Source organism: Ambystoma mexicanum, chromosome 9 (assembly GCF_040938575.1).
Source record: "Ambystoma mexicanum isolate Mex_15411 chromosome 9, UKY_AmexF1_1, whole genome shotgun sequence".
Taxonomy (NCBI): Eukaryota; Metazoa; Chordata; class Amphibia; order Caudata; family Ambystomatidae; genus Ambystoma; species Ambystoma mexicanum.
Genome location: NC_090931.1, coordinates 1,182,389,059 through 1,182,415,752, shown reverse-complemented (window position 1 = coordinate 1,182,415,752; position 26,694 = coordinate 1,182,389,059).

Here is a 26,694-nt window from a genome sequence, read left to right as displayed (position 1 = left end):
TAATCCCACAAGGGCAGGGTTTGTCACAGGGCTGGGGGTAATATTTTATGTTGAGGGCACTTTGAAAGGCCAGATGATTGGATGCTGAGGGGAATTGTGTTTTCAGATAGAGGGGGCTTGTATGCAGTAGGAGGATCCCCCTATTCTAGCCGATTTGAAGAGAGGGATTACAAGTAGAAGTGCAATGCATGAACACAGGTTTCTGTAGGGTTGGTAGTGGTTGAGTTTCTGTTGTAGGTATTGTGGGCCAATCTTGTGGAGAGCACAGTGTGTGATGCACATGGCTTTGAAAGTGGCCCGTTGTCCGAGCGAGAGCCACTGGAGGACATGCAGGACAGGTGTGATGTGCTCTATGGGGCCAAGGGCAAGGTGGAGCCTAGCAGTGGAGATCTGGATCCGGACCCTTTGGAGCTTTCTGAGTTGATATGCAGTGGAGCCCAGGTTAATGTAATTGGTGTAGTCTAGGCGGGAGAGGATGATGGTCAAGATTGAAGTGACTTTGTGAGGGTAGGAGAGGTAAGGGAAGATGCGTTTGAGAATGCAGAGGAGTAGGTAGCAAAATGTAGACACAGTGTTAATGTGGTGTGAGATTATCAGGTCAGCGTCCATGGTGCACCCCAGGTTCTTTACTGCGATGGATGCTGCGGGCTGAGAGGAGATGGCAAAGGGGTGGGCTGAGAGAAAAGAGCTGTCTTCCTGCAGAGTATGATATCTGTTTTTCTGGGATTGAGGAGGAAGTGGATGGTTGTTATGCAATGATCCATGTCTGTGTGGCAGGATGCAAGGTAAGGGTTGGGGGTGGAGACAGACCTGGGAATCTTAAAGGTGATTTGGGTGTCCACTGCAGAGTTGTAGGAGGTTAGGTTATGTGAGATAATAATGGCGGGGAGAGGGCTCATATAGAGGATGCAGATAGAATAGGTGATATGGAGGTGTTTTTTGTGACTTCTTTGGTGATGGTGCTGAGGCCCAGTTAAAGGTGGGTGATTTGGATTCTGATGGCAAGAAATGAAGAAATCCACCTTAGTGCTGTGTCAGTGGAGGCTGTATTCAATGGTATTGAAGGACGTCAAGAGGTTGTGGAACATTAGTGCAGCACAGCCTTCTGCATCTGCAAAGCTTTTGAGGTCATCCCAGATGGATCTGAAGCTGAACTGGGTGGGCTCAAGAAGGTGATTGGATTCCGTGAGGAGGAAAAGCTGGGAGTAGCCCATTCAGCCAGGGAGCTTGCCTAAGCAGTGGTTGTTAGACATGGGTATGTAGCTGGCTGGAAGGAGGGAGAGACCTGATGATTTTTGGAGGAGGGACTTGATTTGAGATGTCTTGAATGCTGCTGTGAATAGGCCCCGAGGTGAGGGAGAAGCAAAGGGTTGATCTTGCAATGTCAGACGTGGGTCCATTGCCTGCTGGGCCTAGAGACCCAAGCTACTCCTCACTGATGAGGCCCAACAAGGCTGAAGAATGTTTGGGGATGCTTGTGATCTCGTGCAGAAGGGATGTGACCAAACAGTTCGGGCTGGACTGACCATTTTGGGGTGGGACCAAGCCTGATTTGCATATGGTCTTTCCCCTTCTGTAATTGTTTGGCAGGTGAAGAACGATGGTCTGGAGGGTTGCCCAGAGCAATGCCAGTGGCTAAGATTCATTCTAAGCCTTCCAGCCATCACCTTTTGTTTTAGATCTTGCAATGTCACCTGCAAAGGTTGAAGTAAAGATGATTTTGAGGAAGGCATGAGTCTCTCTGGGATACAGATAGATGGCTGCTGGCAAGTAACATAAGGAATTTGGGACTAGAGATGGCAGAGTAAGAGGAGAAGTAGGGAGGAAGGGGCTAGGGGTACAAGGGTCAGTCGGGGTGTAGACGATTAGTGTGGGAGTGCTGGTAGTTTTTGTGCCAATGGTTCAGATTATTTTTACCAACAAGTTGTACAAATGTTCAGAGAGGGCATTGCAGAGCACTTTGGAAATGTGAAAAGAGGGAGTTCAGGAGTGGCATGAATTATGTGATGATCTTGTGGAGTTCTTTACTGCTGATAAGGGAGTTGGATATTCTGTTCCCACAAAAGGATTTTGATATTTTGGCCTTCGGATTTCTACTTTGTAGTCATGGATCTGACCGGCGTAGGCTGCTCTGTTATAGTGAGATGGGTCTGCTAGGTTGCAGTTCACTGTTTTGTGGGATTTGAGGAAAGGGGTGACCTATCTCGGTGAAGGGCCTTATCTATGAGAGGTTAATCTGGAGAGGATGAGAGGTATGAGGGCATTGAAGCCATTGGTTTAAATGGCACATAGAGGGTAGACATCCCTTGAATGAGAGATTAGGAAGGGAGGAGAGCAGGGACACCGGGATACTATGAACTTGTTCCACATCAGGTTATTGTCCAGTGTTAGTCAAGCATGGAGGAGGGATGGGCATCAGAAGGGAGAATTGAATGGTGGCGTGGTCCATCCATATGATCTGTCATGGGTTGTGCATGGAAATATGGTTAATGGAGCTGAATATTGCATCTACGGTATGTCCTGCCATGTTTTTGGCACCTGTTAACTGCTGATACAGGTTGAGGGCTTCCAGGTTGTCCAGGAGTGTTGTTTGCATGGGGTTGTGCAGGGCATCAACCTGTAATTTGAGATCTCCAAGTATGGTGAGGGAGTGGTGTGTGACCAGGACAGCCACTAGGGGGTCAATTACTGCATTGGTGAAGTGTCTGTTGTAGCCGGGAGGTCTGTAGATGAGTAAGAAGTTGTGGGTAAGAAAAGTGTGGATGCAAAATTTCACTAGGAGGGATTCACAGTCTGTGTTGCAGGCTTGTTACTCTGAGTGTGAGTTAGAGAGGTGAGATTGATGGAGGATGTGATGCTGCCTGCTCTACTAGTTCTGTTGTGAGTGCATAGTCAGGGGGAATGCCTTGTGTCCAATGGGTCAGAAGTCATCGAGTCCCAGGGTTCTGTGATGAAAAGGATGTCTGGACTTTCTGAGGATATGAGGTTGTATGTATTGTGTCCATGCTTGGGAACAAATCTGGTGTTAATGACAATGCAAGAGAGTAGGATGGAAGGGTGGGGGGCTTTAGCCCTTCGAGAGGTGAGTACAGGGAGGTGTACATACGGGGGAAAGTAGGGAAGGTGGAAGGGGTGTGGTAGGAAGAAGGGGGGTGGTAGGGAGGGCAGAGAAGGACAGAGGGGAGGGAGCAGGGGAATATTTGTTAGGGAAGGCAGATTCTCTATGTTGATGTGTTAGAGAGGCTATGAGCATTCCATGAGTCTGTGACAAGAGTGTTTGTGATGTGCAAATCCTTGGGGGAAGGTCTGGAGATGTGGAGGCAAGAATGGGGACAGTGGCAATACTATAATATGGACCTGCACACAAGGTAGTGTCTAAGTCAAATATCCAGTTGACTTATAAAGATAGACTATACTCTATTATGCAGCTAGACCTACAACAGTGAATAACTCAAATATATAGCTAAATTCAAAACATAGTCTATATTCAACTACCCAGCTAAATTCAAAACATAGGCTAAACTCTAATGTTCCGCTAAATATAAAGCAGTGCCTATACTCTAATATGCAGCAAAATTCAGAACAGTGGCTATACTCAAAAATACAGCTAATTGAAAATAGTGGCTATGCTGTAATATCAAGATAAATTATAAAGAGGAGCCTTTACTCTAATATCCAGCTAAATGCAAAACAGTGGATAACTCTAGCATGCAGCTAAATTCAAAACATAGGCTATAAACAGAAATGCAGTTAGTTGAAAGCTGAAGCTGTAATTTGATATGCAGTAACAAGGCAGATGCTATTCTCAAAGTGCAGCAGAATTGAATACAATTGTTGTACTTGATGTGCAGATAAGAGTTAATAAAGTGGTAAAAAGCAACGCGCGGCCAGACTTAAAAAGTAGTAACACGTTAGTCCATGTATTACGGGATAGTGTCAATAAGGCAAAAATATAGAAAATGGCTATGCAACCAAATAATTTCTTTCATTGATGATGCTGAGGACAACTTTTCTTTCAAGCCTAGCTGGGGTGCTCAGGGTGAACAGGCAAGTAGGTGATGGAGGTACCAGAAGAGGTGCCCTTTGCCTTATGGCCCTCCACAAACTGCCCAGTCAAGGCTGCCTGGGGCTCTAGGCTAAGAGTATTTCCTGGTGAATGGATGAATCAGGGATGGTGTGGGCAGGTGTGCGGTGAAGAAGAAGGTTGGGGAAGGGATAGTAAAAGAGGGACGATGAAAAGGAGTGCAGCGGCACACAAAAGGAATAAAATAAACATGAATTAACACAGTGTCCAGAAAATGTATTCAATCACAGCACACAGTCCTTTCCAGGGGCATGAGGTCCGACTCTTCTGCTGAGCATGAAGAAACGGGAAATGTGATATCCTAACAAGCTGTGCGCTTGCAGGGTTAAGTCTTGGTGAGAAAAACCTCTCTCTACATTTTATAGTCAACATGTTTGAATTATTAAAACACATACATGCAATAGTTCAGATTGCTGTTACTGTATAGCAAACATTATTTAAAACAAAAAAAGCATTCGACTTTGCAAACAAAACACACAGTCAGGATTTTTAGAAATTATCTCTCAATTTTAAGGCTTCTTTAATTAACATACCATGTCAAAATGCCTACTAAGCTCTTTCCTGTTCATTTTGTTTCTGGGCTCAATTTTGGCAGGTTTTCAAGTTAATGGCAGAAACATGTCAATTTCATCGCATTGCAGCCCAAATGTGAGGGGCGATGTGTAATATATACTTCTGCCTTCTCCAGAAACAACATGCTGCATATCTACATACGTACGTTCATCTGTGCAAAAAATATTCATGCGAGCAGGGATGCTGTATTCCTTAAGGTCTGTTTCTTTGCACCCGGCGAAGCCAGTGGAATCCAAAGGGTTTCATGTTGATAATGCCGACCATGCATGTGCACAGCTGGTTGAATTATGAATTTCCTTTGGGACTGTTTGTAAATGGGCATGGAAATCTAGGACCATGTGGATTTCCATGTATGACTTAAACCATCACAAAAAGAATAACATCCCAAAAACAATAACAGTAGCGTATGTTACTACTATTTCTGTTTCTTACAATATTAACCCCATTATTTTTAACTTCCATCCCAACTATTTTAGAGATGGCAGAGGGAGACAATTCAAAGGTATAACCGAGTCAGGGAAATCACTTAACTTGAAGATCGAAACACAAGCTGATCCTGATTAGCAACCAAAACTGGCTTCCTGTTCCTACAGCCCACACCACAAATCCCATGTGTGGCATCTTGCCCCCACCTGCTGATGTCCTTCCTGCACACTCTCAGGGCAAAAGACTGATAGTTCTCATTGTGAATACCCATGTTTCCAAAAACGAAACCCATATCTAGCAGCCTACTGTTAATATGCAAATGCAACCTCCTAAACGTAAAGTGAAATACAGGCTGTGAGAATACTAACAATGTGAGGGTTTCTGACATTTTAATGTTGGTACTGTTGCCATGTTGTTTTAGTTTATCTGCCATTTTTTGATTATGCCTCGTTTCTGTTGCATCCAAGAGAACTTTTCAAGTTGCAAAGTACGTGGCTGGATAGCAAGGCAGCGCACATATTAATAATTTTAGCTATTGTTTCAGTGATGAGGTTCCTGTTATCCTTTCTCGTGAAGCTTTTGAGCACATGGAATAATAACGATGTATGCCTTTAGCTTTAGTCCAATTGAAATACATAGTTTCAAAATGTGTGTTCTGGTGTAAACTAGGTCTGAGGTTGATGCACTGCCAAAACACTGAATATGGCTTTGGATTTACTGCACTATAGTGAGGTCTTAGGACTGTCTAGTTTGTGGCAGAGTGGCTTGGGCACAAATAATGCAAGATATTAATTCTCAAAACTGGAAGCTCTGTTACATGTTTTTTCTATCAGCATCTCTCTTTCCAAAGCAAGATGAACATCCTGCAAACTAACAGTTTATGTCCTTGTTCTATCTTAGTAAAAGGGATAGTAAAGCAGCAACATGTACCTGTGTGATAGTTGCAAAGATATGTTTCACAGTGAGGAAACTTCAAGCACTGTGAATGGTCTAGGGAGCAAAGATACCTGTTGTTATGGGGAAGGATGCTAGTGTAGCTAATATTGTTGCCACAAGGTGCTGATTTCATGTTTGCTAATTACCTCATTCGGTCATCTGCAGGGTATTGTATTTGGAATGTCACGTGTAATGTACTAACTAATAGAGTAGTGTAATGTATGTCGATCTTTATGCTTGTAAATGGCAAGAGCTAGTAGAAGGATATGGATTTGCATTTACTTAATGTCCTGAATACATTGTCATTTTGTGTTTTTTGTCTATAAAAACTGTGGCCCGATGTGGGTGTGTCGAGAGTCCTCAGCCTTTTTCGTGTCTTGAGACTGATTATTGCAAGCATTAAAGGGCTGTCATTCTCCAATCTGTGCACCTCGTTATTGCTTCCTGTATTTATTGGCGTGAAACACTACTCTCCACAACACAAAATACATATCCAATATCTCATTGATAACAGACACGGCACTGCAGGATATAATCATTGTCCGAGGATCACACGCGTCACACATCAGTTAAGAGATGAAGGTGGCATTTGAGCATAGACTGCACGTTATACACGTGACTACTTTTTTCCTCAGCCCAAGCTGATGCAATTATTTCTAATGAATTGTTTCAAGGAACTGTTAGGCAAAATTGTGTGCAGTATCCTTTGGAAGACTACAGCAACCTTGACCTCCTGGCAACAGGGAACCCAACTTTGGGTATACATCTGTACTACACAGGTTGGTAGTGTGGCTGATCAGCCAGGCTTATCTCAAGAGGGGTCAATGTGAGCAATAGGGTTGTAACACTGTTTCACAGTGACAGTTATTCAAATAAACACTTACTCTCAAGGTTTCTTGATTAAACTATTATTACTTTATTTAACAGTCAGTAAGCCTTCTTTAGAAGGGGGAAATATATGTAACAATTATAATACACTTCAAAACACGCTCTGTTTCTCTAAATCAGATGATAGCCATTGGGGATGTCACACAGGCACTTCCTACACCCTCAGTTGACTTAAATAGCTAGGACACTGTGGACATTGATTTATCACTGGTACATTTGGAGCAATACAGAGTTTGGGTGTAAAGGGTTAGATAGGAGAATCAAACAAATGTTAACAAATAATTCATAAACTGGTAAGTACTTTTTAAAACCTTCCAATGCAAAGTAAATTAGCCCTTTCCTGTGGGAAAGATGAAAGCACAAAGTCAGAGGTAGAAGAGTTTCTCTGGGAGACAGGAAAGTCAATGTTAGTTGTACAAAGTCTTGGGGAGCTGAAGATCTTCTTTGAAGGTAAGTAAAAGTCTTGCACAATGTTTTTATAAAAGTTTGTAGAAATAAGATTGATTTAAAGGGCCACAGCTGGAAGGCTTGTGAGGGGCAAAGCTGTCAGCCACTCTGCAATGGCAACCAAGCAAGTCTTTACTGAGAACAAGTAAGGCTACACAACAACAGGTAAGTCCCCTTAGGTTTATAGTACCTTAGGTTAGAAGGAATGGTTCCAGCTGGCTTTGAAGAGGGAACATCGAGATCAAACTCCTGCCCCCTCACCCCAGGCACATCAACAGACAGAACAGCAGGAAGAATAAGGAGCGCACTCATCATTTTGCACCAGGCCCCAGTGCACCCATGGGTGACAAATATGCTGAAAGACACCCACTTCACCAAAACTGCAACCTACATGCTACATTAGCCTCAATGCAGCAATACCAGAATCTACAAAACACAAGAATTCCTGTTTAAAGGTTTGCAGATGCTCATATGAATTACCCTAATCAAATGGCACAGTGTAAAGCCATGTTTCAGGAAAATTACAGCCAAGTACACTTGTCTCACTGAACACCAGCCACAGTAAAGATTCGTGCTGACTTCAGCAATGTGCCTCGCAAACCCAGGAACAGCTCAAGGCCTTTCACTAAGATAAGATTCCTTTATTTGAACGACAGTGAACTCTGGCAGACAAGCATTTTTAATTCTTCACAAGTACGAGTAAGTCAGAGCAGAACACCCAGGGCCCAGTGTTTTTTCTCTGGGAACGAAAGACATTTTCGCAAGACCCACACATCATTTGAAACATAATTGTAACAAGAATGGCTCATCACTGGCCAATGAACGCTGAGGGCCCAGGGGCGAAAAGCCTGTTCAGCTAAAACTAATGGGAACAAATTCACAATGCAACAATTTTAGAAATAGATAATGGGGGAGGAGCAGCTAGGCCAGCCCACTGATACCAAGTTCCAAATGTCCAATGATCAGGCTTCCTATAAGGGCACTATAGGCCACATACCACTTAGCAGCCAATCTCAGGATGAGAAAGGTTTCTGGGAGCTGCTGCAATTTTGTGATGTCAGCCTGCAGTGTGTGCACGAAGCCCCCAGGTTTTTTTTTTTTTTGCTGCCCAGAAATAAACGCAATTTGGAACATGTTGCTGCTTACTTGGAACTCTGCTGCATTTCTTTGGGCAAAATGGGAGGTGTTGGGGCCTCCCATAGCTGGGACCCCCAGAAGCCTTGGTGGGGGTCCAACTTCTCCCCAACAAATTGGTGCCCTCTGTGAGGCTCATTGCTCATTGTAAGACCCTTGGTGGATGGGCACTGCCTGCACAAGTCCTGCATTGAACTGCCCTCCCTGCCGCCGACCCAAAGAAGCTGTGGGACCCTCGCTTGCACCTGAAGACCACCAGAAAATGCGTAACCGGGTAAAGGCATCGGGGGCCACTTGGAAATACCCCGCTTAAAGGCAGGTGAGAGCCCTGCAGAAGAAGGGGTCCGGTAAAGCACCTTGATGGGGGGTCCGGTAGCAGAGCAAGTGTCAGTGCAACATAGGAAATGTAAGTACAAGTTCAAGCAACCAGCAACATGGGCTTTGAGGTGTGGGTGTGATTGTGTGGGGTAACAATGGGCAAATGTTTTAAGTATTAGGATGTATTGTTGATCAATATGTTGCAAACATTTTAAGTTGTATTGTCTGGATAGGGACTGGGGGAGGCATTGTAAATAGGGTGGCGGGTGCTTATAGGTTGTTGTGAAGTTCGGCGTATCAGTGATGATCGGCAAGTGAATTGTAGTGGGGACTGGATCAAAGGTAGTGGTCCTTCTTGTGTTTATGAGGATATTGGGTGGGGTAGTGACTCCCCATGTGTCGGATTGAGTGCTGCGCTGGTTGGTCTGGATGGCGATTACATGTACGGGGTGTGGTATTCCTATGAGTCAGCGTTATAGTTTGATGAGTAGATGAGCATTCCTATTGATTGAGTGTTTTAGCTCGGTAATAGATGATGGATACCCGCAGGAGATAGCTAGAGTCTGCCTCACATTGCGGAAGATAATCGGCTGGTTAAGTTCCCCTGGTGAGGGAACGTATCACACGCAAAGTGACGCAGCGGGAGCAGGCTGATTACATTTGAAAATGATTAATGGATACTCCACTCTGGTGAGTGGGAAGACAGCTGTGGGGATTGTGGGGTTTTATTTTGGGATCTTTGTGGGGTTGTGTGGGATTGGAAGCAATGGGGTATTGTTCTGTGTATGCTCATTTTTATGTTCATTTGTACTGTGTTTTTCGTTTGGTGACGTCACCTTTAGATTGATGCATAGGATACCGATTTTTGATGGTGAGGAGCTAGTGGTGTGGATCTGGAAAGGTAGAAGAGGTGACCCAGTGGCGGTGTGTGGAAGGCACATGTGCAAGTTTGTGGGGGGGTGCCACAGAAGGCAATGGTTTGGTGAAGATGGGCTGCACGTGGAGTGCATTGCCGAAGGTGCAGAGCCAAGAAGGTTCATAGAAATTTAAGAAAAAAAAGAAAAAAAAGAAAAATGTTACATTCTTTTCTAACTTTTGCTCCCTGAACAGCAGATTATTGAAATTGTCAATTGTGAATTGATTATTGAGGTGATGTAAAAGCATAATGCATTTAGGGGTAGCAGAAATAACTCCCCTTCAACTGTTATGTAGCACACAGCTTCCATGCCAAGATAAGTTAGTAAAACATAGTGTGCAATGATTCAAAAGTACTCAAGGCAAATAAATAAGACCATGGCTGCCCATAGGCGGCTTCTCCAGAGGTGTGCAGCAATTCCTACTGACACACACACACACAGCACTTACACAGGAAAGAAGCTGAAAAGCACCTGGCTACAGTTGAACTGTGGCGCATGAAGGAAAGGAAAGTGTGAGGTGTCAGCAGATGCTGAACCAGCATGAGCAGAGGGAAGAGGGGTCTCACCCTTCTGCACCTCTGGGAGTGTAATATTTGATGACAAAGATGGTAAGCAAGGAATGCATTCCATGAGAGAACTGAAAACAGCAGAAGGACATTTAAACACCTCATGCAAACCATCACAATACACTAAATAGACTAAACAGGAAGGTGCAGTACAACGCACTAGCAGCACAGGAGTGAGCAAGGGAGGGCTGCAGTGCATGAAAGCAGATTTGAAGGCACAGGTACAGAGGAATAAATAGCAGCACAAGTATTTTTTCAAAATTAAACGGAAGATAACAGGGGAGGTGGAAGGAGTGACCACAGCAATAGAGAGTGGGGAGAAGGAGCGTAAAAAGCTTGACTGGGCAGAGCAAATAGAGGGAGAAGAGAGAAGGGAGAGGGACCGGGTAATGAAGGTGCAGAATAAGGTGAGAGACAGGAAAAGAACGGAGGAACTGGGAAGCGAAGACAGGAAATGGAGGAGGAAGGAAGAGAGGGAGCTCATGGGAAAGGAGCGTGGAGAAGGGATAGATGGAAAGGGAATGGGCACAAAGCAGGAGGATGAGTGGGCCATAAAAGTGGTCAGTGATTGGGTTGCACTGGAATAGGAAAGGAAGAGATGGGAGGAGGAGAGAAGGACTGAACAAGACATCACAGCCAAACATGATAGAGGCTCAGTAGGGGCTGGTGCAGAATGCATGGGGTTATGGAAGGGAGGCAGCAAGTATAGCATGCTAGAAATTGACTGTGTTTATTGTAGATTGTGGCAAGAGAAGACAGTTAAACAAACGGCAGAGGCAGAGAAAGGCAGATGAGGCCAAGTTGGTACAAAATAAATTTTAGAGTATGCAATGGAAGGGGCAGTTAAAACCAGCTCCAACTCACACGCACCAGCATCACAATAGCAATATCAGCAACAACTGCAATACGCACCGCCCATGAAGGGAGGATACATGGGTCAGGGTGAGCTCCAGCAAGGGTTCAAAGAAGGGGGGAACTCCAAGGAGGGCGCGAGTTTGGACCACAGATGCACCACAATCAGGGAGGATTTTGGGCCTATGGACAGCATGGACCACAGAATGCAGGAAACATTCCAGGGGGTGTTTCAGGACAGGGGAGGGAGTTACTACAGTGCTGGATCTGCGGGCATTTAGGACATGTTTCAAGAACCTGTCATTTTGGGGGAGCAAAGCAAAATGGGGGGGGTAATCAGGAACAACAATAGTATGCAGGGGCACACAGAGATTATTATGCCCAGGGCCAGCAGCAAGGACAGATGCAGGGATCATTTCAGCAGACACCACAAGCACCAACACAGGCACTGTCACCACTATAGATACAGACACAGACACAACAAGTGACAGCACCACTAGCCCAGGACTTACAAGCATCACAACCCAGGGGGACTGCACAGCACCCAGCACACATACAGAACACTGACACAATAGCAACAGTACCGGTTAGATGACTGGGAGGGGTCATCTTGGTGGGGAACAACCCGTTCAAAGGAAATGGATTGACATTATACTCTTAATAGGACAGCCCCAGACACACTTGAACACTGCCACAAACACTCACGCACACTCGATCCTTCGGAGGACAATTGCATAGGGGTGGTGATAGGTAACAAAACATTTTCCTTTCTGGGTGATAGTGGGGTGACTAGGCCATCCATTAGGGAATTAGGGAAGAGACATTTCTGATATCATGAGCAGACTGGATATGACCATTTTATTCACAGACAAAGCCATAACTTGTTCAACACCAGGCATACACATGCTGAAAAAAAGGAAGATTGTTTAGTAAAGTGGGGGTGCACGGTACAAAGGGGGTGCATAAAGTGCATTGAGAGAGAGTAAATTTAGCTACATTCTTAGGGCAAATCTTTCAGCAAGGAGACTGGGCTCATGCATGCACAAATAACACAGAGCAATTCAATGAGACACACAAGGAGGAGAAAGGTGCACTTGAGGGGGAAGGTATGCCTTTCATTGACGGTTCACTAACTATCGATCAGACTGATGGGGTCAAGAGTTTAGGAAATGCTGTAGTGAGACTGAGGGAAGGCAGGACACGTGAGAAGGTTAGGGACACACGATTGCCATCTCATTATTAAACACCCACAGCAAAACAGCAAAACTAGTGGCTCTCACACTGGCACTAGAACACAGCGCAGAAAACTGAAGGAGAGACACATTGCCCTGAGAGGAGTGAGGAACATGGTGATGTGAGTGGGGTACAACAATACACAAGAGAAACACATCATGGAATTGCGGGGAGCTGCACCCCCGGAGGAGAGAACTTTGGGTAAGGGGTGGATGATCCATGTTCCCAACAGACACCCTTTGGAGAGAAAACAACACAGTGCAAGTAGTAATGCCACTAGAGCTTTTGAACATATTACTGACACAAATGCATTAGCCAACACACATAGGGAAAGAGGTCATTGCTGCACAAATTGGAAAAAAAATGGTGGTATCAAAATCTGGGAGTAGATCATGAGGGGAGAAATATATTGTCTAACTGCAACAGTAATGAAAGTAGTGGAGTAATACAATGCTATACTTAAATGAGTAATTAACAGAGTAGGGTTTACCAAGTGTACATGGGGTGGGATACAGAACATGGGAGTCAATTGTGATGGTTGGGATTGATAGAGAACAAAAACAAAAATAAAAAAGAGATAAAGAGGGGGCACAGGTAGCGAATACTTGGTAGCAAATTTCATTAGTACCAGTTTAAAGTGCCTGAAGTTTACTTCGGGGTATGCCCTGAGAAGTTGTGAGAGGAGCCATAGAAGAAAGATCTAAAAACCCTGCAATTCTCTTAATTAAGGAACATGATCCTCTTAATTTAGAGACACAGCCACCCTATATGACAGATTTACCACCCTGATGTTTCCCTGTTTAGCTTGTCAGCGCCTAATGCCCTCATGACGAAGGCGCGCAATATAAATAGCTTAAAGTAAAGTACAGTAAATACAAGACTCAAAGGCCCATTTGTACACTACCACCTAAATTGTGTGTATATGATCCAAGTGTGTCATGAGTTTCTTCACCTAAATTAAGTGCAGATGATCCAGATGTGTTAAGGATACAGCTACAGGATAGTGGTTGTTTACCCATTTTCCAGGTAAATTTCGAATTGTGAAACAATTCAGGGTCAGACCGCCATTGAACGCCCACCAGGTGGTGACAGGATGAGGCATAAATGTACCCTTGGCTCCTCCCACTAGGACGCTGAATAGTGTAAGAGTAGTGCAGAGAGGTTAGGTCAAGAAATTGAAGAATATGTCAATTCTCAGGTCTCAAGCGCTTCTTTCTCATTTCTCGCCAGGTACAAAGGACCCAGGACAGGCCTGAAGACAACAGACAACTAAATTCAAATGACTAGGGACTAGAGTGGGACATGTTGCCCTCCTGACAGACTTTATTAGATGTGTAAGGTGTCAAGCCCTACAAAGCGGTGGCCACCCTGGCAACGAGGGAGAAACAATCAACAGGGCCAACGCAACAGATTTTCATGAACTACAAGACAACACGAACACTCTTGAGTTAGGGAAACCTGGCCATCCTATGGTCCAACGCACACAAGCAGCTAGAATAGGGAACAACACCCCAGTGTGCATAGCATGCTGAAATAGGCTTCAAATGATATTTTGTGCACCCGACAGCTGTTACACTGTTTTGAGCTCTCTCTTTTCCTTGCACATGCAGGTTGTTGCGTATGTATGCTGTTAGAATTGTGTAGGACATTTCCTTGATGTTACCTCCCATTCATCCCCCTGAGGCCTACTCATTCAACCATTCTGAAGCCTTTCCCATTCAATTTGCCCACTCTGTCAGAAAACACAAAGCCCTAAGAACGTGTTTCCCTGAAGTATATTTCCTTGCATCCATTTAATACCTAGCCCAAACTTTTCCCCAACTTGAATACAGTGCATATACTGTCCGACCCACATTTAGAAACCTTCATCAAGAAATGTCCGGGGGGAGGTTTCATTTTTGCCCTCAGTGATTGTTTAGTTTGCGGAGCTTGAGGTTACTAACAAGTACTAATGTATTAACGCCTTGCTTGCGATTTTCAGATGGGCAACTTTATCATCTCATCAGCTGCAAGGACCCAGCAGCGTAAGTGGTTATAGGCAAGCCAATAAGGACTCTTATCCTCATGATGGGACTGTTAATGATGAACAGAATATTGGGGGGTGGTCATTTAAAAATCATATGTAATAGTGAGCATTACGGCTGTATCCCCTACTAACATTCCCTAACCCAAGCAGGAAGACCTACGGTGTCAGAGGGTGAGGAAAAGACTGCTGCCAAAGAAAGGAGAGGTAAGCGCAGTGTAACTATAGACACAAAGGGAGTAAAACATACACCTCACACACATAACAGAACTAACCAACAGCATGCACACATGTACAAATTTGGTAGGGACACCACTGGAGAGAGTTGTTCTGATTGCTCTTTAATCACCTATGCCTTGAGTGCCTTGAGAGAATTGATTGCAACAGAAATACCTACAGCAAAGCACGACGCCCATGTATCTCAAAGTGTTCCAAACGTGAAGAAGATTGCAAGGGAAGATAGCAACATTGAGATTGATGTAAAAAGAGGCAATCACATATGAAAGAAGATTATATCAAGACACTACCCATGATGAACAACTACTGGCAGCTCAGTGAAGAACAACTGTATGTAGCAAAGGGGCCAGAGAGAGAAGAAACAACTACCAAATGCACCAGTGAGCAAGCTGCAAGAAAAAAAAAAATGACAACTGCCATTGGGTGGGACAAGAGTGTGAATTTGTGACTTGCGTGGAGAATGAAGAAGGACTTATGCCAATAAATACTGTGAAGGCACCAGCTTTATGTTACAAGCACAACAGTGAAAAGAAGTGTACGAACATGCTGGATGGAAGAAGGTTGACAAAAGTAGGAAGATGAGAGCAGGAGCAGCAGTGCTTGTAGACTACTATTGAGCATATGGATCTAAAGCTCAAGAGAAACTGCCACAAATTTAGGGAGGAGACTGTTCGTTGGTGCACATCAGCATGCCCTTTTTGGTGATGCCCAAGGAAGATGTGAGGCCTGACGACTTCCCCAAAATGGAAAACAAACGAAGGAAGAAGAGATGACTGAACAAAGCACCAAAAGCCCAAACAAAGGAAGAAGAGAAACAGACAGAGGAGTGAAAAGAGGGGGGAACTACTTCTCGAGCGAGACAGAAGCAACATTGGATGAAGTAACAGCACAGAAAAGACTGTTCAGCATTAAAACACATGTGAACAGAGAAAGACAAGAACTGGATAGTGTTTCCATGGTCATGAACAGAGAAAGACAAGAACTGGCTGGTGTTTTCATGGTTATGGATGCCATCATGACTGGCTGGTGGATTGAAGATGATAACTGAAGCACTAGTACTGAGCGCAGCATCATTGAGCAAGATCAAGATCCATTGCATGATGTGAGAGAACAGCAGAAGAAGCGATCGGAAAGCAAATAAAAGACATGGTGAAAGGAAGAGCTGGACTAAGGGAGAAGATAGTGGTGAACGACATTGTTCCAGCAGTAATAAAGGTGGACACTCCCTGTGATCCGAGGAAGTATGAAGGGAAGTGAGTGTGGTGGAACGCAGAAAAAGAATACTCCCACATGTACTGGTCCTTCACAATCATGTGAACAAATATGGACACATCAGAGAATTGACAAAGATATGCTTACCGGAAGAAGGTGAATGTTGCTTGGTGGTGTGGTCGACAAGTCGACCAAAGGGTGGACGGAAGAGGGAAAATCGAGATCAAACTCCTGCCCCATAACCCCAGGCACATCGACAGACAGAACAGCAGGAAGAATAAGGAGAGCACTCATCATTTTGCACCAGGCTCCAGTGTGCTCATGGGTGACAAATATGCTGAAAGACACCCACTTCGCCAACACTGCAACCTACATGCTACATTAGCCTCAATGCAGCAATACCAGCATCTACACAACACAAGAATTCCTCTTTAAAGGCTTGCAGATGATCACATGAATTAACCTAATCAAATGGCACAGTGTAAAGCCATGTTTCAGGAAAATTACAGCCAAGATCACTTGTCTCACTGAACACCAGCCACAGTGGGGATTCGTGCTGACTTCAGCAATGCACCCCACAAACCCAGGAGCAGCTCAAGGCCTTTCAGTAAGCTAAGATTCCTTTCTTTGAACGACAGTGAATTCTGGCAGACAGGCATTTTTAATTCTTCACAAATACGAGTAAGTCAGAGCAGAATACCCAGGGCACAGTGGTTTTTCTCTGGGAACGAAAGACATTTTCACAAGACCCACACATCATTTGAAACATAATAGTAAAAAGAATGGCTCAGCTTTGGCCAATGAACACTCAGGGCCCAGGGGCGAAAAGCCTATTCAGCTAAAACTGATGGAAACAAATTCACAGTGCAACAATTTTAGAATTAGGTAATGGGGGAGGAGCAGCTAGGCCAGCCCACTGACACCAATGTCCAAATGTCGAATGATCAGGCTTCCTATAAGGGCACTATAGGCCACCTACCACTTAGCAGCCAATCTCTGGATGAGATAGGTTTCTGGGAGCTGGTCCAATTTTGTGATGTCAGCCTGCAGTGTGTTACAAAGCTGGCTTGCAAACCAGCCCTGGGGGAGACGGCACCTGGATTTTTTCTGTTTACAAAGCCCTCTGTGTTTTTATTTTTTGCTGCTCAGAAATAAACACAGTTTGGAACATGTTGCTGCTTGCTTGGATCTCTGCTGCATGTATTTGGCCAAAATGGGAGGTGTTGGGGCATCCCATAGCTGGGACCCCCAGAAGCCCTGGTGGGGGTCCAACTTCTCCCCAACAGCTTCATTTCCTGTGTGGCTCTGCAGATCATATTCATTTCCTGTGTGGCTCTGCAGATCATATTGTTCATGAGCTGCAATCGTGGGGACAAGAGGGAGGCATTCTGGGGACTCCTGCAACACTGTGGGAAGATCGGCAGCAGAAAAGGTCAAACTTCAATTCAGCAGCACTTCACGGTTTTAGCTCCACGCGTCTCAGCAAATAACACCACCGCGGACTCTTGGATACCACTCTAGATTCACTTCACATCTTGGGTCCAGCACTCTGTTGAGGTGGCTCAGGCTTGGTCAGTCCTGCTTCAAGGGAGTCCAAAGGATCTTCCTGAGGCCCAGATCCAAACTTAAAAGCGATGCACTTGATCTGGTGTTCCTCTCACTGGTACTCCGGTTCCAGCAGCAGCAGCAGCAGTAGAAGTAAAGCCAGCCTTCAAAGCTAAAAAGCCTTGCCTTTTATGCAGGTTTCTCCCATTCATTCCGGCCTAGCTGTCAATCACACAGCAGGGTGGCTGTCCTCCCGGGACAGCCCTCTAGCCAATCACCCTTGGGTGATTCCTGTAACCAATGAGACTAAGCACAGGGAGTTCCGGGCACCTCCCTCACTTCCTGCCCCTGCCAGACACACTGGAGCCAGATGCAGGCTTTACTCGTGAATACTGCCAAAGACAAAATGGACAAAGTGACCAAACCTGGTTTGGTGTGCAGAGTAAATCTCAAGAAGCACCTTTCCCGCAAGAAATGGTGAAAAAACAAGACCAGGGCCATTTTGGCAAAATGGCCACCCATGGGTACCTTATTGCAGCTGCAAACTGAGCCAGTGGTAAAAACATACAATGGTAGTAAAAAGTAAACTACTGCCACCAGCCATTAATTGCATAAAGGGTAACATAAACATGCTACATGAGAAAATAGACAAAGGGATACCCCTCCAGCACCCTGTGGTAAGATAGTGTGTGCTGGGTCTAGAAAGTTATCAAGAGAAGGTATTTAAACCTTTGGGAATCTAAGAGACTTCCCTGTGTCACTGCTTGTGTCACAATTTATGCCTATGGGGTTTGTCAAACTCCAAAGTTAAAAGAACACAGAGTCCAAATCGCAAAAAGAATACATGAGAGAGTGGGAAAAAGGTTCTCACCCTATCCAGGTTAGAATTAAAAAATCCTAAAGTCCAGCAAAGGAGCTGGGGGTCTCTAAGGTACAAGGGAATTAGCACATTTCTGAGAAGTCTCCCTAACACTTTTTCCCGTCCAGACTAGTCAGTCATGCTTTCTGGAGAGACTATCGGCATTTTGGTGATTACACCCTGACCTGTGTTCTATGGTGAAATCAAATCCCTGAAGGCTTTTATTGACCCTGTTAACAATTTAGGATTTTCCCCCTTCATCTGCATTAACCATCTCAGGAGTTGGTGGTCTGTTTGAATTACAAAAGTAGATCCATACAAGTATGGTCTAAACCTCTTCAAAGACCACACAATGGCAAAACATTCACATTCTATGGTTGCCCACCTTGTTTTTTGGTCCATCAGTATTCTACTGATGAAGCAGATAGGGTGTTCCCTGTCTTTCTCATCCAGCTGACTCAGAAATGCACCTATTCCTGTATGGAAGCAGCAGTTTGTACAATAAAGGATTGGTTGTAGTCAGGAGCTCTCAAGACTGGAGCTTGGCAAAGGGCTTTCTTATTTACTTCAAATGCCTTAGTGCACTCCTCATTTCACATGACCTTCTTGGTGAATGTGGGTGAGGAGATCGCTTTCAAGGGAGAAACTATGGTCTCGTAGTTCTCTATGAAGTTCCTATAGTAAGTAGTGAGACCTAAAAAAAGCTCTCACGTGGGTTTGAGTAATAGGGGTGGCCCAGTCTTGTACAGCTTGTACTTTGGTAGGTAATGGCTTTATTTCACCTCCTTCTAACTCATTTCCAAGGTAGACCGCATTACTCTGACTAATTTGACATTTGATTGCCTTTATGGTAAGATGAGTCTGCTCCAGAGCCTGCAATACATATCCTAGGTGGCCAATATGCTCCTCCTGATATGTCACCAAGTATCCCATGCAGAAGTCCTCCATCACATTCAGAACATGATTTACCATCCTTTTGAATGTAGCACATGCATTCTGTAGTCCAAAAGGCATTACAATAAACCGGTAGAGGCCTCCTGGGGTGGAAAATGCAGTGTTCTTCTTTGCATGGTCTGTCAGAGTTATTGGCCAATAGCCTGAAGTTAAGTCAAATGTACTGAAATACTTGGCTGAACCAAGTTTATCCACCAGTTTGTTTGTTTGTTTGTTTATTTATTTTTAATGCGCACCAAACCCAGGGGTAGGAGGGCACAGCAGTAAGAAAATGCAAGGCTTACAAGTTACACATTTGTACACATTCCAGAGTAGTACACAGAAATACATGTAAAGATTTACAATCAACATTGACATTGCAGGAATATTATCTATACAGGAAATATACAAACTATACAAGAGATAGACAATTGAGGTTGCTTCTACAAGTGGTCTAAGACAGCATGGTGCTAGGTGTGGAGGTGTCTAGGGATCATTGGTATTGATGTGGCTAATGTAGTTCTTTCTAAGGAGAAGGTAGGGTTGGTCTACTCTCAGTTTATTGGGCAAGGCGTTCCACAGTTTAGCAGCATTAACCGGAAAGCTGTTACCTCCAATCTTAGTTAGTCTGAATCTTGGGATCATTCTGGCATAAGCCATGTGTGGCCATCCATGCCGGAATGATGAGATATACCCTGTTCACCAACTCCAGATCCCTACTATGATCCCCAGAAAGCGGGAGGAGAATCTGTGTATCATCTGTATAGTTAGTATAGGTGATACCCAGAAGGTCCAGATCATCGAACAAGGGTTTGGTGAAAATGTTATATAGACACAGGAGCCCTGAGGGACACCGCACATGATAGGTGTGGGATCCACTGCTGCCGAAAGGGAGAACACTCTCATGGTTCTCTCACTCAGGAAGGATTCAGTCCATCTGATGGCCTCAGGAGAGAAGTGGGCTGCTGATTCCAGGTGTTTGCAGAGGACTTTATGGTCCACAAGATCAAACGCAGCTGAGAGATCAAGTAAAAGGAGAAGAGCTGTCTTCCCTTTATCTCTCAGTTAGTCAATTTGGGTTTTTTAAATCAATTAGGGCAGTTTCCGTCCCATGTAGTGGACAGAAGCCAGATTGTCTTGTTCCTAGAAGCTTATGTAGTTCAAGGTGCCTTTGAATCTGGGTATAAGCTACTTTGTCCAATATTTTAAGTGAAAATGGTTCCGTAGTAATTGGGCGGTAAATAGTAGGGATGAGAGGATCTAATGTCTGCTTTTTGAGGAGTGGGAGCACCCAGGATTGTTTTAGATAGGCAGGGATGATACCGGAAGAGAAAGAGGTGTTGATCAATTTGGAAATGAATGGTGATAGATCTCTAGCTGCGTCTTTTATTATCTGTGGTGGGCAGATATCGCCTTTGCAGTTGGAGGGTATGAGAGATAGGATGATTTTCTCTACCTCTAAGGTAGAAGTTTTATAGAAGTAGAATTTATTAGTTGTGCAGGTGGGCGTATCACTAGATGGTGAAATTTTGGGTAGGTGCTGTGAGTTCAAAGTATCTTTTTTTTGTTGTATTTTATTTTGGAGTGTGTCTATTTTATTTGCTAGCGCATGTTGAATGTCCGCACACCAGGTCTTGTCCTTGGTGCATATATCGGGTGTGACAATTGGTGTCTCTAATTCCTTCAGTATGGAGAAGAGTTCTTTCATGCTCGAATTAGAATTGGAAATGCATTTGTTGTAGGAATTCTGTTTGGCTAGGCAAACTTCGTTTTTATAGTGCAGGGGGATGGAAGTTAAGTTAGCTTTGTACTAATTGGGCGGACATTGTTTCCATGCGGTAGCACATTTTCTTTCAAGGTGTAGGTTCTTTAATTCTGGTGTAAACCATTTGTTTAGGTGGGCTTTAGGTTTACTTGTTCTGAGTTTAAATGGGGCTATTTTATCCATTGTAGCAAGCATGATTTTTTTATATTCATGGACCAATGTGCTAGGGTCCAGGTTGTCTGGCAGTGCATTCAGGGTAGGGATGATAGCAGGGTTCACTTTGTCCGCTGTAATGTTCGTTTTTATTTCTAGTTAAACATGGTGGTGCCATTGGTGAGGCCATAGGAGTCTGTCTGGTAGTTGCTACATTAAAAGACACAAGTTAATGGTCAGTCCAAGACTGAGGCAGAATGGAGGAGATGGCTTCTGTGCAATTGTGATCGGCTACCCAGTCTAATATTCTTCCCTTCCTATGGGTCGGATTGTTGACTTTTTGCGTTGATGGTGTTGATGGTCTTGGCTATATCGGAGGCATACTTGTCTGCTAGATCATTGTAACCTAGATTGAAATCACCTAGAAGCAGTAATTGGGAGGTTGTTTTCACTTTATTGGATAAAATGTTGTGCAAGTCCTCCTCAAAAGTCCCGAGAGGACCAGGTGGCCTATATATAATTATTATTTATTTATTTGTATACAGTTTGTTTAAACCTTTACAAAATAATTCATCAACAAAAGATACAACATTTAAAACAATTAAATCACTTTCAATTCATTCAGACATGTTACGAACATAATTGAAATAACAGTTTGTGTATAACAGTGGAAAAACAATACATCTTGTCGGAACTTCATTTCTCATTTAAATCATTCAAGATAAGTCACAGAAACTCTTCAAAAAAGCCATTATTCTTAGTTTTAAAACAGTAGAGCTATTATGCCTAATTTGAAACCATAACAATTCAGTGTCAACAGAATGCAGATGTAGTACAAATTGTTCAAAATATATTATACGTTGCATCAGTAGAGCTGGGCATAGAAGTAGTATATGTAACAGAGTTTCTTCAGTGCCATCTTCTTTACAATATCTACACCAACCCCATGCGTCATTAAGGAGATTACATCTTTTCAGAATATAGTTTGTTTTTAAGATATAGAAACGGAACCTCATGAATGTATTCCTAAAGTTCCGAGAAGGATATTTCTCCAAGTAAGTTTCAAGAACAGGGTAGAATTTCCAAAACGAGTATATTTGATTAACCATTTTGGATTGTTGAACAAAATTGAGAGTTTATTGCCAGTCATAGCATTTCATATATTTTTCACTTTCAATGCGTTTTTTATCAGCATCTCTATCGTAATGCCTGCCTTCATAAAAATGTCTTCAATAACCACTTTCAATTTCAAACAAAAGAGGTTGGATTGGTCTTTCCCTGCTATTGTATACAACGACGTGGAGTTGTTTACCAAACATTTCCTCCACAGCAACATTTTTTTTCCATACAATAATTGGTTCTAAAGACTGCAGGCCAAATTCATATCTAATAACTTGGATTGGGATACACTTAGGAATAAAAAACAAAACACCTTTCCACATATCACGTTCTAATTTTTTTCATAAAATCCATGCTCTCAAGTTCATAAAATTCTAAACCATATGTAAGTTTAGGAATACCAGACATAGGGCCTGATCACGACTTTGGCGGTAATGCCGGCGGTATTGCCACCGGCGGTATTAGCCCTACCGCCGAACTCCCCGGCGCTAATAGCGCCGGATCACGAGTTAGGCGGAAATGTAATTCCCCATTCCCCATTGAGAGCATTCGGGAATGCCCCATTCCCCATTGGGCTCAATGGGGAAAATTTGCGATCTTACCGCCGGCGGATTTCCCGCCGGCGGTAATAGAGCGAATTTTCGGCGGATTTCCCCCCAGCTCAGAGCTGGGGTGAAATCCACCAAAGTCCTGATTTGGCGGACCCTTAAATCCGGCGGTAATAGGGCTACCGCCGGATTTAAGGGTTACCGCCAAAGTCGTGATCAGGCCTATAGTATAAAATCGCTTCACAGGAGTTGCAGTAAATCTACCATACTTAACATCAATTTTGGACATCTGTCTCCGTATCATCTCAGCTTTCACTTCTAGCTGCCTTTTGATCATTGCAGTTGAACCATTAGCTGTGAAATGGTATCCTAGATATTTAAGTGCTACTTGACTTTTTATACGTTTACCTTCACAGAACCATGTTAGAGAAGATTGATTTTTTCTTTAGCTGCCCCATTTGTATGATTATCATTTTGGAAGCATTGATTTTTAAGTGTAATCCGGCAGTAAATGCTACAAATGCGTTTATCAATCTCTGTAAACCGATTTTTGTGTAGTCTAACAATAAAAAGTCATCTGCATATGCTAACCATTCAATAGCAGTTTCTCCTAATTTTGGCAGTACTAAACCTTTTCCCGAGATCGCATTGGCAGCTTTAGAGACATATAAATTAAATAAGGTAGCCGCTAACTTGCAACCTTGTCTCAGGCCATTGGGGATTGTAATCGCCGAAGAGAGCCGCCCCTCTGAATTGAGTCTGACTTTGATCTTTGTGTCAGAATACAGATCCATGATCATTTCGAATAGATGTCGAGGGATCAATAGATCTCTCAAAATCACCCATAAATGTGCCTTTCGACGAGGTCGAAAGCTTTGGAGAGATCCATCGAAGCAACCAAGATAGCAGAGTCTAACTTCTTTATGGTTTTGGATTGCAACCTTCTCAGAATGAGTCTGCCACAGTGCGTTCCTATCTTTTTTTTAAAACCTACCTGTTTAGCATCTAGTATATCATTGCTGCTAAGCCACTCTTCTAATTCTTCCAGTATAATGGAGGTAAATATCTTGTATTCAGGGTCTGAAATCGCAATCGGTCTGTAGCTGTCAGGTGAAGTTCTAGGACCATTTTTATAGATCGTGAGTGCAGGATCATCTTATTTGTAAGGATGTCATTAAACAATATGTTTAAGATATTTCCCCACAACAGTACATCAGTTTTTAGAATTTCATTAGATAGGTTGTTAGGCCCTGGTGCGGCTGATTTTTTAGATTTAGCAATAAGTCTACTAATATTAGTAGGAGAGATGTCTAAAGTCCATCTGGAGTTTTTCAAGTAAAAGGACCTATCATTATAACTACCATCACCATACATCCTAACAAAGTGATCTTTCCAAGTTCTTTCGCTGAGCTGTGTAAGCAATATCTCTTTTTGTGTACGCTGAATGTCATTAATCATCAGCCAGAAACTGGATATATCTTTTCCTTTAATCGTGGCCAAGATATTTTCACCATCACGTTGGTCCCTAGCCACTTTATAAGAGATTTGCCAATTCTTGTATTGTTGTTTAATACGTCTTAACTTCTTAGTCTTTTCGGTTCCAATACATGTTGAATTCAAGACAGTACGAATGTCTCGTGTTAGTTGTTTTTTACGATTTAAGGTGTTTATGTCAAAGGCATGTTCATGGTTACGTGTTTGTTTCGTAACTTTCTTATTATGACATGCATTAAGGGATATTTCATTAATATAATTAGAAAAGGAGGTCGCTGCCAGATGACATACACATTTTTCGTGCGTCATATTCACAATTTTTTTTAGTAAGGCCGATGTGAATGTTTTTGTGTTGGAGTAAGACCAACGTATGCGGGTACCAGTCACATTCGCAATCAGACCTGCATTATAGCTTACAATGCATTCAGTTTTTACCTTGTGTATAATATCAATCGACAGGAGATTATGATCACTGGTAGACATTTTTTGTACAGTAAGGTTGGATAAGTATCTGTCCAAACCGTTAGTCACAAAGATGTACTCTAGGATTGAACTACAGCCTCTAGCATTCCATGTATGGTTGGAGTTAGATATTTTCACTAGACCCATAACTTCAAGAAAGTTCATCCATATCGCTCCTCTTAATTTAGCATTGCCATTCGGAGCTCTAGGTACCTTGCCGACTGAATTTATGCCGCATATTAGGGCGTTGATTTCTGTGCTGCCTACATCGCAATCCGCATTTAGGTCACCAGCAATCCAAACCAACCCGATGACCATTATACCACATCAAACATCAATTTTTGCGGTTACCTCAGCTAACTCTTTAATCAGCTGCATTTCATTGTGTTTGAGGGGATTCCAATACACGTTAATAATACATATGTTAATGGAGTTGCCTCCGATTTTCAGGCTACATGTAACTGCCAAAAAGAATTTCAGGGTTGACCAAACATCGATATTCCCTGCCTCCATAGTATGTTTACATGCAGTTAATAATCCACCCATAGGTCTCCCTTTGAGTCCTTTAGTGGCAGGTAGTTGCCAAATATCATAGCATTCCCAAGTTAGGTGCATTTAGCCCACGTTTCTTGCAAAAGAATCAAATCAAAAGATAACAAGATATCTGTGACATCAGTATTATACAACAAGTGTGCATGGCCTCTAGAATTCCAACATGCAATTGCCGATTTCCCAACATTGCTAAAGTGGTCTAGCCAATGCCTGCACTGATGAAATAGCATCCCTAAGCGCAAGTGTCAACCCTCTCCATTCTTGTTTCTCACTGTCAAAGCCTTCCATATCATTCAAATTTACCTTTTTGGGATCATTACTACTAGTAACTCCTGATTTCATTTTTATATCATTCCTATCCTGTTTTAGATCAGTGTGTGTGTATGGATAAATATCAAAGCCTTTGCACTGCAAGGCCTCAGCTTCCTTCAACAACAAGTTTCTAACGAGCGGTGAGGGAATTACTAAGCGAACCTCTTGTATGGATTGACCACTCCCTCATATCTTTCGACATTCACCTAAATAACCCTAACCTCAAGCAGCGCCCCTATGCACCAGCCTGCCGGACTAGAAACAAGCGCAATATCTCTGCGGAGACCCTCACGCCTCTGATCCTCCCCTTTCTAAACACACACCCTGCCACCGCCGACCTTAACCTTCTAGTAAACTCGTACAATGAGGCCCTCACCAGCGCCATTGATGCTGTGGCACCCCTAAAGGAACGCAAAGGCAAACCCATAGCTCACTTGAACCCTTGGTTCACACCAGAACTTAAAATTATAAGAAAAAAGAAAGCCAAGATGGAAACCTTATGGAAAACTAACCCCACTGCAGAAAATAAATCCAATCTAAAAACCATTTCCTCCTTCTATAAGAAAGAGATAATCCGCACTAAAAAAGAAACCTATAACACTAGAATAGATAATGCCCAATCTTCTGCTAAAGAACTATTCACCATCCTGAAAGAATTAGAAAACCCAAACCCACCTACCGATACCTGCGTGAAGGACAAGCCATGGTGCACCAGTATCCAAAATGCCCTGGCCAACAAAATTACTGGTCTCCAAAACAAAATTGAGGCTTAAAGACTACAACTCTCTGACAACAATGCCTTCATACCTAGCACACCTACTCCGACACCAACTGCTCCGACCAACAACACTTCCGGCTTCGCATTCAAACTGGTTACTATACCTGAAATCCAAAAAATTATAGCTTCCCTTAAGCCATCTAATTGTAAAGGGGACAGCTGCCCCGCCCAGATCATCAAAGATGCTGCACGAGACCTAGCCCCCTTCATCTCCAAACTAGTAAACCTATCCTTCTGGACCAATTCTGTACCTAACAACCTGAAACAGTCCTGGGTCCTCCCCCTCCTAAAAAAACAATCTCTCGACCCGGCCATACCTACCAATTAC